This window comes from Leopardus geoffroyi, chromosome C3 (assembly GCF_018350155.1).
Source record: "Leopardus geoffroyi isolate Oge1 chromosome C3, O.geoffroyi_Oge1_pat1.0, whole genome shotgun sequence".
Taxonomy (NCBI): domain Eukaryota; kingdom Metazoa; phylum Chordata; class Mammalia; order Carnivora; family Felidae; genus Leopardus; species Leopardus geoffroyi.
The window spans coordinates 48180564-48193472 of record NC_059338.1 but is presented as its reverse complement, the minus strand read 5'-3'; positions in this window follow the sequence as shown (position 1 = coordinate 48193472).

The following is a 12909-nucleotide window of genomic DNA, read 5'->3' as shown; positions in this document are numbered from 1 at the left end:
CATTCCTTGTCCTCTAAAACAATATGGTGGGGCGTTTGGTGGGGCCCTGTAAAAGGTAGGGGAGAGGAATGAATGACTTCTCCATATTCTTTCACTTCCCACACCGTATATTCCAGTATTGGGGAAATTTTGCGCAATTATTGTCTTTATAGCCCAAAACATACACATTGTACAAAACTTAAAAGAATTGAAAGGTTCCACAGTCTCCCCTCATCCATTTCCCTTAATCTGTTTAGTATCTCAGCCACAGTGGCATTAGACACTGCCCTAGGTCCTGGGGAGAGAGCAGTGAATGAAGCAGAGTTCCCGTCCTTCATGAGCTGCATTCTAGTGTAGAGAGACACAAAACAGCTTTGGGTACTGATAGATCCTACACGAAAAATCAGAAAGAACCTGACAAAAATCAGCCTTTGAGGCTCTGAAGGAGAGTATGGTCAGCTCTTTCAAATGTTACCAAAAGGTAAAGAATGGAGTAAGATGTAGTCATGTGTCTTCTACTAGATGGAAAGTAGTCTTCAACCACGAAGCTGGTTGGTGACCTCGAAGGTAGGAGGAAGAATGAATGGGAAGTGAGACCGTGGAGACAATGTCGGCTCACCCTAGAGACTTGCTGTGAGTAGGCGGCAAATGGGACGTTGTGACGCAGCTGGAACGTTGTGACACAGGTTCAACGAAACCGTGAGCGTTCAAGTCCTGAGCCCAGGGCCCGGCCTGGAATGAGCACATAGCTATTCTTAGTGTTATATCTCCTGCCCCCTGACTTTCCTGTGTCTCTTCAGAGTTCATTTTTCTCCTGAAAGTGTTTCCGGTCTGTGACTGTCTTATGCGAGTCCCGGGAATGTACAGTCACTCAGAGAATTATCCACAGTTATGAATGATTGTATCTCTGGCCTCCCTAGACGAAAGTTACGCTTCCAGGAATCGTAAATGGAAGGGTTTTGTGTCTTCAGTGGCCCGTCAGAGTGCATTTGGTGCCGGCAGGATGAAGCTGCATGTCCACTCACGCCAGCCTGACAGGGTGCTTTGGACATGCCAGCAACTACCAGATTTCAGGCAGTGAGTGATCTTCCTGCTTCCCTCTGTGGTGCCGCAGCACAGATGCGAGAGCACCCAGGGAATTCATGGTCTCCAGACAGGTTTTCTGGTATTTCCGTATTTTCCTGTGACGATTTGGGAGAGGTGGTGTTGGCATGTTTGTGGTTGGATGGCTTCTGGTCTTTTGTTTGCTAAATGTCTGCCAAAAGGACATATGTCCCCAGTTGTCACTATTCATGATCACTTGCATGGCCAGAGATTCGTCACAGGGGTTAAAAGACAAAGCAATCTGGATAGCCTATAATCAGCACCAACTACCCCAGGGATGGTTGTGTTCAACCTTAAGTCACTGTGATCCTGTTCCTCAGGGCACCAGCTCATGTCCCAAGCACCAGACCCATATTTGTTCCCGAACGTGGGCCTAGGTGCACAGCATGTCAGTCCTGTTAAAGAATCAGTTAATCCCAGATTCTCAGTAAGTGCACCTATTTGTACCCAGCTGGGTAGCTATCATTCTGGGAGGAGAAGAACATTCCTTGTCATATTCAAGGTGCCAGAGTCAGACTGGACTCCCTGCTTCTCCTCCTCCCAGCTGAACAGCAGGTCCTGAAGCTACTCTTCTGGGAGTTGTTGCTTCTTAATGCCCTCTCTTGGGGTCTCTCTAGCAGAATCTCCCTTTCCAAGGAAATCTGATGTCCGTTCTTCATATAACACCACGAATTTGTGACTTCACTCAATCATTGCCTTGCATTGACAGAGAGTTGCTTCGTGTCTGTCTTATTTTTGTGAGCTGTTTAAATGTCTTTGAATTCCATTCAGCTGAGTATGCAGTGTAGACAGTCTGCAAATTTTTTTGAATTCGTTTTAATGCATTGCTTTGCCCTCAAGGATCTCAGAGTTTCACTGGGAAGGCAAGGGGTAGCCAGGTGAAATAGTTCACTAACAGGGCAAGGCAATAGGTCAGTGCCCAAGCGGAAATGTAGACCCCGGAGGTTCTGTGCTGGGGAAGTTGGGGGAGAAAAGTCTGGAGGCAGGGCCAGTCCGAAAAGGCTCTTGCTTGTAACAGCGGTCGCCTGCAGAGAGAAAATAAGTCCGTAGTTGCTTTCCAACTTGGCCTGGTTTTACAAATGAATCTAGCTAGCATAACAGTATTTCTGCGACTGTCATCATGTCCTTTGCACACTGGTCTCTCTGCTTCCTCAAAGGCATTTGTCCTACAGACAAGCCAAGCTCCTGACCCCTAGAAATCTCACAACAAAGTTGACTTCTGTCCTCCTTTCCCACTCACCAAAGCCCTTTCATCGCTAGTCTTTTTTTTTTTTTTTTTTTTTTTTAAGCCTCTGTTTCTTTGAAAAGTTTTATCTTATGGTTCAGCTCTCTGAAAAAAAAAAAAAAAAAAAAAAGAGCCGATAGCAGGAGAAGGAGCAGACAGAGGATGCATACACTTTCTGGCACTGCTTTCTGGGTGCTGCACTTGTGCTTTTTAATCCGGCTGCTGTCAAGCTCCATTAGGAGATTTGAACATCAGCCTCTTGCCTTTGGGGCCTCGCCTCCCATCAGCCCTGGCTGGAAGGAGGACGGCGTTTGAAGACGAAAGACAGGTTGAGTGTTGCAAAGAGCCCTTCCTCACCATCCTCACAGCCCAGTCACCTTTCGTTCCATATGGCGGCCTTCACGCTCCCACGTGCAAGCACTGACCACTACAGGGAAGCCATCAGATTGCCACGTGCTGGCATCCACAAGGTGATTCGAAAACCGTAGAACAGGAAGCAAGGCCAGGCCCCTGTAACCCCTGTCTACCTTTGAAAAGAAGCAGATTTCCTCCTTCAGGAACGCCGATCAGTGTTGGAGGAGGATTAGAGCCTCGACTCCCACCAAAGTGGTAAAAGTCACTCAAAACGGTCCTGGGACCGCAGGGTGACAGATGTTATAGCCAGACAGCCTTCCACCTCTGGCCTCTGCTGTGGCTTTGGTGGGTCGAAGCAACATTTGGACTCTTGCCTCGGGGGCCTGGCAGCAGGTTTCTAGGAAGGAAAAGTCCCCTGGTGACATTCTCTTTCTTTGCATTTGATAAGAAATAGAAACCAGTCCTGCAGAAAGAATCTATGAGGGTGTTTGTTTCTCAAGCTGAAATTAACACTTTTGTTGGCATCAGGAGAAAATATTAAGTGCCCGACTCTGTAAGTCATTGTGCTGGATCTAAAGCCAGAGTCTATGTATGGTTTGTTTGTTTGTTTGTTTGTTTGTTTGTTTGTTTTGGTGAACCTTAGTGTAAAAAAGCAGTGGTTTGCATTCAGCAAATCTTGAAAATTATATGGAAAAAAAAAATAGATGGACCGTAAAGCTCAAATCATTGTTATTAGGAAGAACAAATGGAGAGTATGTGTTTATCCCTGTGTTGTTACCACTATTAATTATTACAGTAAATGCTTCATTGAAGAAAGCTCAAGGTTTAGAAAGAAAGCTCAAGGCTTGCTGAATCAGATATTTAGTTTGGAAATTTAATTTATTTTCCATTTAATTCAAAATTTTAATATATATACATATTTTTTAAATGTTTATTTAATTTTGAGAGAGAGAGACAGAGCGTGAGTAAGGGAGGGGCAGAGAGAGAGGGAGACACAGAATTCAAAGCAGGCTTCAGGCTCTGAGCTGTCGGCACAGACCCCGACATGGGGCTCACACTCATGAACCCATGAGATCATGACCTGAACTGAAGTCGGGACCAACAGGCACCCTTTACAATTTTAATATATTTTTTATGTAACGTGGCATTAAAATGAATTTGCAAAAGAAGGTGTATTGTAATGCCTATGATTGGGTTTAGTGATACAAATCCAACACACTTAGTTTTTGAAATGGTTAAGTTGTGCTTCCTTCATTAAGTTGGAGCAAAACTTCTGCCAGTGTTGGGGCACCTGGGTGGCTCAGTCGGTTAAGCGGCTGACTCTTGATTTCAGCTCAGGTCATGATCTCACGGTTTGTGAGTTCAAACCCCACATCAGCCTCCGTGCTATGAGCAACTCACGCTGTCTCTGTCTCTCTCAAAATAAATAAATAAACTATACTAAATAAATAAACTAAAACAAACAAACAGCTTCTCCCGGTATTGTGTGTACAGTCAGTGGACAAATCCGTGCAGCACTGAAGGTCTGAGACAAGCTGAGACAGAATGGACTGGGAGGAGAGAGGATACAGACTTCGGAGATAATATGCCCTGAAGAGCTACACACGCAAGCTTGGATGTGAAGCAGTGGAGGAGGGACTGAAGCAACAGGAAATGTCCAGATGACAATGAGCAAATTCCAATGGGAGAGCCTCAGAGAGCAATACCGAGCTAAGCACAGAGATTTGGGGCTCTCCTCCGGGCAGCAATGGTAACAGTAGGAGAGCAGTCTCAAATAAGGAAGGAAATAAGGAAGTTTGCTCCACAAGACAAGACATAGGAGACAACAGTACATTTATATGGTAGATTTTAAACTAGAACTTCTGGAATAAGAAAAAAATACTGACTAGTGGTGCCCACCTTGGGCCAAATAAACAATGCTCGGCCCTTGCATCACTGCAGCAAGACTAAGTGTTGCCCCCACGGCGGTATTAATGGCCCATCACAATCCTCCTGTGTCTTCGTGCAGTTTGCAGATTGCCAGAACATCGTCTTTTCCCTTGTGCTCATCTACCTGCTTACAAATATGCTATAAAAAGTCTTTTTTTTTAGGGAGCAAATATTGCATCCTTTTTTTGTTGTGGCGTTTCTGTCCTTTATTTTTTCTTTTTTTTCCAGCTTCATTGAGGTATAAATGACAAATACATGTATTTAAAAATGTATGATGTGGTGACTTGACATACTTTGTGAGATGATTACCACAATCAGGTTAATGAACAGGTTAATCTCCATCAGTTCATGAAGTTACCTGTATGTGTGTGTGTGTGTGTGTGTAGTGAGAATGTGTAAGGTCTACTCTCTTAGCAAATTTCAAGTATACAACACAGGATTATTACAGTATTACAGAGACCATGCTGTATGTTAGCTGCCAAAATTTATTCTTCTTATAGCTGAAGGCAAGTACTCTTTGACCAGCATCTCCCCATTTCCCCTACCCCTCAGCCACTGGTAACCACCATTTTACTCTGTTTCTATAAGTTCAGTTTTTTAGATTTCACTATAAGGGATATCATGCTGTCTTTGTCTTTCTTTGTCTGGCTTGTTTCACTTAGCATAGGCCCATCTGTGTTTTTACAAATGTCAGGATTTCCTTCTTTCTCATGGCTGAATAATAGTCATAATTATATGATATATGTATATATCACATCTTCTTCATCCACTCATCTGTTGGTGGACACTTAGATTGTTTCCATATCTTGGATATTGTGAATAATGCTGCAGTGAACATGCGAGTGTAGAAAATTTTAAGATAATGACTTTGTTTCCCTTGGATATATACTCAGAAGTAGGATCACTGACTGTATGATAGTTCTATCTTTAGTTTTTTGCAGAACCTCCATGCTGTTTTCCACAATTGCTACACCAGTTTACATTCCCACTAACAATATACCAGGATTCCTTTTTTTCCACATGTGTTCGCTTGTCTTTTTGATAAAAGCCACCATGACAGGTATGAAATGATACCTCAGTGTGGTTTTGATTTCCGTTCTCTTGATGATGAGTGACGTTGAGCACCTTTTCATGTACTTGTTGTCCATTTCTGTGTCTTTGGAAAAGTGTCTATTCAAGTCTTTTGCTCATTTTTTTAAAAGTTTATTGACTTATTTTGAGAGAGACAGAGACAGCGCTAGCAGGGAAGGGGCAGAGAGAGAGAGGGAGAGAGAGAACCTCAAGCAGGCTCTGTGCTGCCATGAGGCTTGAACTTACAAAACCGTGAGATCGTGATCTGAGCCAAAACTAAGAGTCAGACACTTAACCTACTGGGCCACCTAGACACCCCTTGCTCATTTTTAATTGGATTTTATTTTGTTTTGTTTTGCTCTTGAATTGTATAATTTCTTTATATAGTTTGGGTAATAACCCCTTATCAGATCTATGGTTTGTAAATATATTTTGCCATTCTGTAGGCTGCCTTTCATTTTGTTGATGGTTTCCCTTGCAGTGCAGAAACTTTTTAATTTGATGTAGTTCCACTTATTTTTGCTTTTGTTCCTTGTGCTTTTGGTGACATTCCAATAAATCACTGGCAAGACCAACGTCAAGAAGCTTTTTCCCTAAGTGTTTTCTTCTAGGAGTTTTTTAGTTTTCAGTCTTACTTTTTAGTCTTTAATCCATTTCTGGTTAATTTTTTTCTGAGTAGTGTAAGATAGGGGTTCAATTTCATTCTTTTGCATGTGAATTTACAGTTTTCCCAGCACCATTTATTAAAGGGACTGTTCTTCCCCTCACCGCCCCCCCCCCCCCCCCATTGCATGTTCTTGGGGCCCTTGTCAAAGATTAGTTGACTACATATGTATGGATTTATTTCTGGGCTCTAAAATTTGTTCTATTGGCTTAGGCCTTTTTGTTTTTATGCCAGTACCATACTGTTTTGATTACGGTAGTTCGTGTGATACTTCTGGGCTTGTTCTTTTTCCAGATTGCTTTTAGCTATTGGGCCTTTTGTGGTTCCATACAAATTTTGGAATTTAGTATTTTTTTCTACTGTTTCTGTGGAAAATGCCACTGGAATTTATTTTAGAGATAGCATTGAATCTGTAGATCACTTTGGGCAGTGTCGACATTTTAACAATATTAATTCTTCCAGTCAGTAAACGTATCTTTCCATTTATTGGTGTCTTCTTCAATTTATTTCTTCAGTGTCTTGTAGATTTCAGTGTATAGGTCTTTTTCTCCTTGTTAAATTTAATTCTAAGTATTTTATTGTTTTTGATGCTATTGTAGCCAGGACTGTTTTCTTGACTTCTCTTTCTGATGGTTTGTTGTTAGTGTATGGAAATGCAACTGATTTTTGCATGTGGATTTTGTATCTTGTAACTTTACTAAATGTATTAGTTCTAACAATTTTTTGATGGAGTCGTTAGGTTTTTCTATATAATATCATGTCATCTGCAAATGGAGACAGTTTTACTTCTTCCTTTCTAATTTAGATTTCTTTATCTCTTTTTGGAGTCTAATTGCTCTGGCTGGGACTGCTAGTACTGTGTTGAATAGAAGTGGGGAGAGTAGGCACCCTTGTTTTGTTCCTGGGGCCTGCATTACTCTGATACTAAAGCCAGACAAGGACACTACAAGATAAGAAAACTATAGGCCAATATCCCTGATGAACATAGATGCAAAAATCTTCAAAAAAATAGTAGAAGCAGAATTCAACAGCATGTTAAAAGCACCAAACACCATGATTAAGTTGAATTGGTCTGTGGGATGTAAGGATGGTTCAACGTACACTAAAGCAATAAATGCGAACATCACATTAATAAAATGAAAGACAAAAATCACTTGATTATTTTAATATAAATTGACAAAATCAACATCCTTTCCTGATGAAAACTCTCAGCAAATTAGTTATAGAGGAAATGCACCTCAGCATAATAAGGGCATTTATGACAAGGCCACAGCTAATATCATACTCGATGGTGAAAAGCTCTAAGTTCCTCCTAAGGTCAGGAACAAGACTAATATCACATCTTTGAAGGCAAAGAGATATTTTAGTGCCAACAATGAGTTCCTAGGTCTATGCAGATCTTTTGCATAACTTGAGTAAGTCACTTATATACTCTATCCCCACATGTAAAATGGGCTAATAATCCCAGTTCTTGTGGCCCTTGGAGAAGCTCCCAAAGATGTGAATTCTTTGCTACATGTATGATTGTGTTGGGAAAGATAAATAAGTTAATATCTTTCTCATGCTTTAGGTGGCTAAAAGCAGACCCAAGGCCAACTAATTCCATTTCTTTAATTCATTCTCCTGTCGTTTAAGATTTTACAGAAGTCTCAGGAACCACTTGCAGAGGCTACAAATCTGAATAGGAAATTGCTCCTTACTCATTTACTGAATTATCCTATAGCTCTTTTGTGAATTTCTATTAAAGAACTGATTCACCCTCAAGTATCTTCTGGTGGCCCATGCCAACATGTCAACTTTTCTTTATACTGAAACACAAATGCCCTTCAGCTCTTTGGTGCTGGTGGAACATTTAGGGTGTGGATGCTGGTACTCTGTCCCCATATAGCCACACATATTTTTTTTTTTAATTCCCATTTTGCTCTACCAATTACTTTAATTCAATCATGAGAAAGTACTTCACTATGCCGAGAGTGCTTTTCAGCACATTGTTTTCATGAGTCCTATTTGTATCTTCCTGAGAGAAGAGGCTGACCAGTCACTCTTGAAAGCAGCTGTTCTGGCTGTGAAACGGTGGTGCAGACGGTCTCATGCATCAGCCAGGACACCAGGGCAGGTAAGGGGAATTCAATAATCCCTGAGTCCCACAAAATGACCATAAAGTAAAAGACTTTGTCTCCAGAGAGGATGGCTATTTCGCTTCTATAAGAGAGGCCAGGAAACAGAGACAGAAGAAAACGCAAGATGACATCCAGACTTTCACAGCGGTCGCACGCCCTGTTATTACCTTTTCCTTAGCTATTTAACTATACCCTACCACAATCCTAATCCCAAGACCTCGTGAGAGAGGACAACTCCCTCCCCCCAATAACTTCTGGGAGTACTCAGAACTGTCTCACATTCCTCTCTGTCTCTGTGCTCACATATCCATCCCTACTGGCTGCCTCTTTTCTGACCTACATTGAAACAGGCACAAAGCCAACCACTTGCCCCCGTTCCCACACACCTGCAAATTCACTCACAGAAACGCCTATTGTCAGTTTGAAACACTGCTGCAGATCTGGGGGGAGAAGGTCACGGAACGGGGTGCAGCAAGAAAGCGCAGTCTTCAGCCACATGCCCGTGTCCACTTTCCTCCTCTCTTCCTCCTTGTCTTTACATCCCAGGAGCAACCGCGTCTTCCCCTTGCCTCACAGAAAACAGGTTTTTGAAAAATCGATCACCCCTCCCAAATTTAGAAAGGTAATTTGGTGCACTTCCTGTCCATTAGCGTAACACACCCCTAACAGAGACCTGAGCGGCAAACGCATCAACGTTTTTGCGGCAAAATGAATAAATATTGGCACCAAATGAGGTAAAGATTTTAAACATCCTCCCTAGAGCTTAAGTTTTGCCCCTACATCAGATCAGGTCAGCTCTGGTTTTGTTCTCAAGTGAGATCTTTTCTAAGCTGACTTTCAGAGAGTTGTGAATTTCAAATTGTGGATAAGCCATTGTAGATCTATATGAGAGAAAACCACTGAGCTGGGCCTTATAATCCAGTCCTCTCTAGAGAGAGCTGTGATCTTAATCGCTTTAAAAAGAAAAACTTGAATCCTAATGTGTAGTTTGAATATCAGATGGCAGAGTTGGTCACACAGAAGAAATTAAACTGATATTCCTTTCTGATATGTCAGGAAGCTTCCACCAGAAGAACTTGTGTTTAGACAAAAAGTAATTTTTCCCCCCAGTGATACCAACAACACAAAAACTGCTTTGGGAAGAGAGGATGGCCTCCTCAGATAAAGCAGGAGGAGAGGCTTCCAGTGGCCCTGGGAAACGGGGGGTGGGAGGCAGGGTTTTGTCTCACTCCTAGTAAGTGATATGGCCCCTGTCGGAATGGTCCTTTGATTGATTGATTTTTTTAATGTTTTTATTTATTTTTGAGAGATAGACAGAGCATGAGCAAGGGAGGGACAGAGAGAGAGGGAGACACAGAATCTGAAGCAGCCTCCAGGCTCTGAGCTATCAGCACAGAGCCCAATGCAGGGCTTGAACTCATGAACTGCAAGATCATGACCTGGGCCAAAGTCAGGCGCTCAACCAACTGAGCCACCCAGGCACCCCTGGATGGTCCTTTGATTTTATAATGAAAGTCGGTAAAAAAATAGTACTTTACTAGAATGCACCTAAGAGTGCAAAAGGTCTTGGTAATTACTTTTTTCCTTGATGTAGTGCTATTGATGTTTAGCAAAAAGGCAGTATTTTCACCCAAAATAAATCCTTCCAGATTAAAACAACAGCACATTCATATATGCAACCGGAGAACTTGTGCTTCTGATGACGATGGCAGACCCATCGTCCTGCAGGGTAAACTGAAAAGAACTCAAATATTTGATAAAATGTTTTAAATCATCTTAAAAGCATCAAAGAGCCAACTAATTCATAAGGAATTACTAGCTTTAAGTCTCAAGAGAGGGTAGACATTCAAACAGATGAGTCTTACACGTGGGGCCACTGGGGGGCATCTGGTAATCCTGGTTGGAAGTCAAAAGTTAGAGCCCATGGTTCACCGGAGGTATGGGTGCTGTAGAACCACCCCCTGCTTTGGGTTGGGATCCTAAAGGAGTTACACTCTAGGGTGGGGTGAATGGGAGGCACTTGTACCTGAGTGTGGACTGGATTCAGTGACTCACTTCCAATGCATATTGTCTGTCAAAAGTGACTTTTTTTGCCCATGGCCTTTCATCCTGGGTTTCTTTACACCATGGTGGGTTCAGGGCTCCATATCATACTTGTGAAAATTTAGAAGTTTTGCTTGCGCATTCACATGTGAAAAATGTCATAGTTCCAAATTACATGAAACAAAAAGTGATAGAATTGAAATGAAAAATAGACTATTCTACAACGAAAGTTGGAGACTATAATTTTAGAAAACTTTTTTTTTTTTTTAAAGCAAGCTCTACATCCATTGTGGGGCTCAGACCCACAACCCTGGGATCAAGAGTTACATGCTCTACTGACAGAGCCAGCCAGGCAACCCAAAAGTTGGAGACCTTAATATCTCACTTCTGAAAATGAATAGAACAACTAGACAGAAGATCTACCAGGAAATAGCAGGCTTTGAGAAACTTTAAGAAAGTTATTCACAAATAGGAAGAAATTAAACAGCAAATAACCACTCCCACATAACCAATGTTTCTAGGAAGAAATCACATGGAAAGTTAGAAAATTTGAGACGACTGAAAATGAAGCCAGAATGCACCCAAACTCCTGGAATGCAGTGAAAGCAGCACTTAGGGAGAAGTTGACGCCTAGAAACACCTATATTAAAAAGGAAAAAGGATCTCAAATCAACGGCCTAAACTTCTACCTTAGGAAACTAGAAAAAAGAGCACACTGAACCCAAAGCAAGAAGAGAGAAGGAAATAATAAAGATTAGGGTGGACATAAGTGCCATAGAAAATAGAAGAACAGGGGCACCTGGGTGGCGCAGTCGGTTAAGCGTCCGACTTCAGCCAGGTCACAATCTCGTGATCCGTGAGTTCGAGCCCCGCGTCCGGCTCTGGGCTGATGGCTTGGAGTCTGGAGCCTGTTTCCGATTCTGTGTCTCCCTCTCTCTCTGCCCCTCCCCCGTTCATGCTCTGTCTCTCTCTGTCCCAAAAATAAATAAAAAACGTTGAAAAAAAAAATAGAAAAACAATAGGGAATCAATGAAAGTAAAACTGCAACTTGGCAAAGATCCACAAAGTGAACAGACCTGTAAGTAGATTGATCAAGAAAAAAGAGAGAAGAAAACTCGAGAATGAGAAGTAATCACCTTACACAAGCATCAGGATGTTAAAGGAACACCACAGACAGCTCTATGCCAACAAACTGGATGACCTAACAGAAATGGAGAAACTCCAAGACAGACACAAACTACAGAAACTAACTCGAGAAGAGATACAAAAGTCTGAATACACTGAAGGCAGATTGAATTAGTATTAAAAAAATTACTCTCAAAGAAAGCCTAGACCCAGGGAGCTGATGGATTATACTATTTCAAGATGAATTAACATCAACCTTCACAAACTCCTCCAAACAATACAAGAGGGAATAATTCCCAATTCATTCTATGAGGTCTGTATAACCCTGATGCCAAAACCAGAGAAAGACATACGAGAAAAGAAAACAAATATCCCTTATGAATACAGGTGCCAAACAGCACAACAAAATACTAGTAAACCAAATCAGCAACATATAAAAAGGATTATACACAGGACCAAGTGAGAGTTAATCGAGGAATTCATGGTTGTTTTTAACATCCAAAAACCAACGAATATAATACACCATTTGAACAGAATAAGGGCCAAAACCATTTGATGACAGTAACAGATGCAGAAAACATTTAACAAAATCCTGCATCCTGTTATTACAAAAAAAAAAAAAAAAAAAAAAAAAAACCCTCAACAAACTAGGAATCGAAGGGATTTTCTTCAGCCTGATAAAGGATATTTATGAAAAACCTACAGCTAATAATTTACTTAATGGTGAAAGGCTGGATGTTTTCCTCCTAAGGTCAAGAACAAGACAAGAACGTCTGCTCTTTCCACTGCAATTCACAATTTCACTGGAGGTCCTAGACAAGACAGGAAAAGTGGAGAGAAGAAGGCTGACCGCATGGAATCAAAGTAGAAATCAACAACTGAAAGATAACAGAAAATCTCCAAACACTTGGAAACCAAACAACACACTTGCAAATAACCCCATTGATCAAGAAGGAAGTTTTAGGGGAATAAAAAAATACATTGAACTGAATGAAAATGAAAATACAAATGTCAACATCTGTGGGACCCTGGTAAAGCAGTGCTAAGAGGGAAATTTATAGCACTAAACGCATATATTAGAAAAGAAGAAAATCTTTAGTCAGTAATCTTAAGCTTCCACCTCAAGAATCTAGGGGAGGGACGCCTGGGTGGCTCAGTCGGCTAAGCGTCCGACTTCGGCTCAGGTCATGATCTCGCAGTTTGTGAGTTCGAGCCCCACGTCAGGCTCTGTGCTGACAGCTCAGATCCTGGAACCTGCTTCAGATTCTGTGTATCCCTCTCTCTCTGCCCCTCCC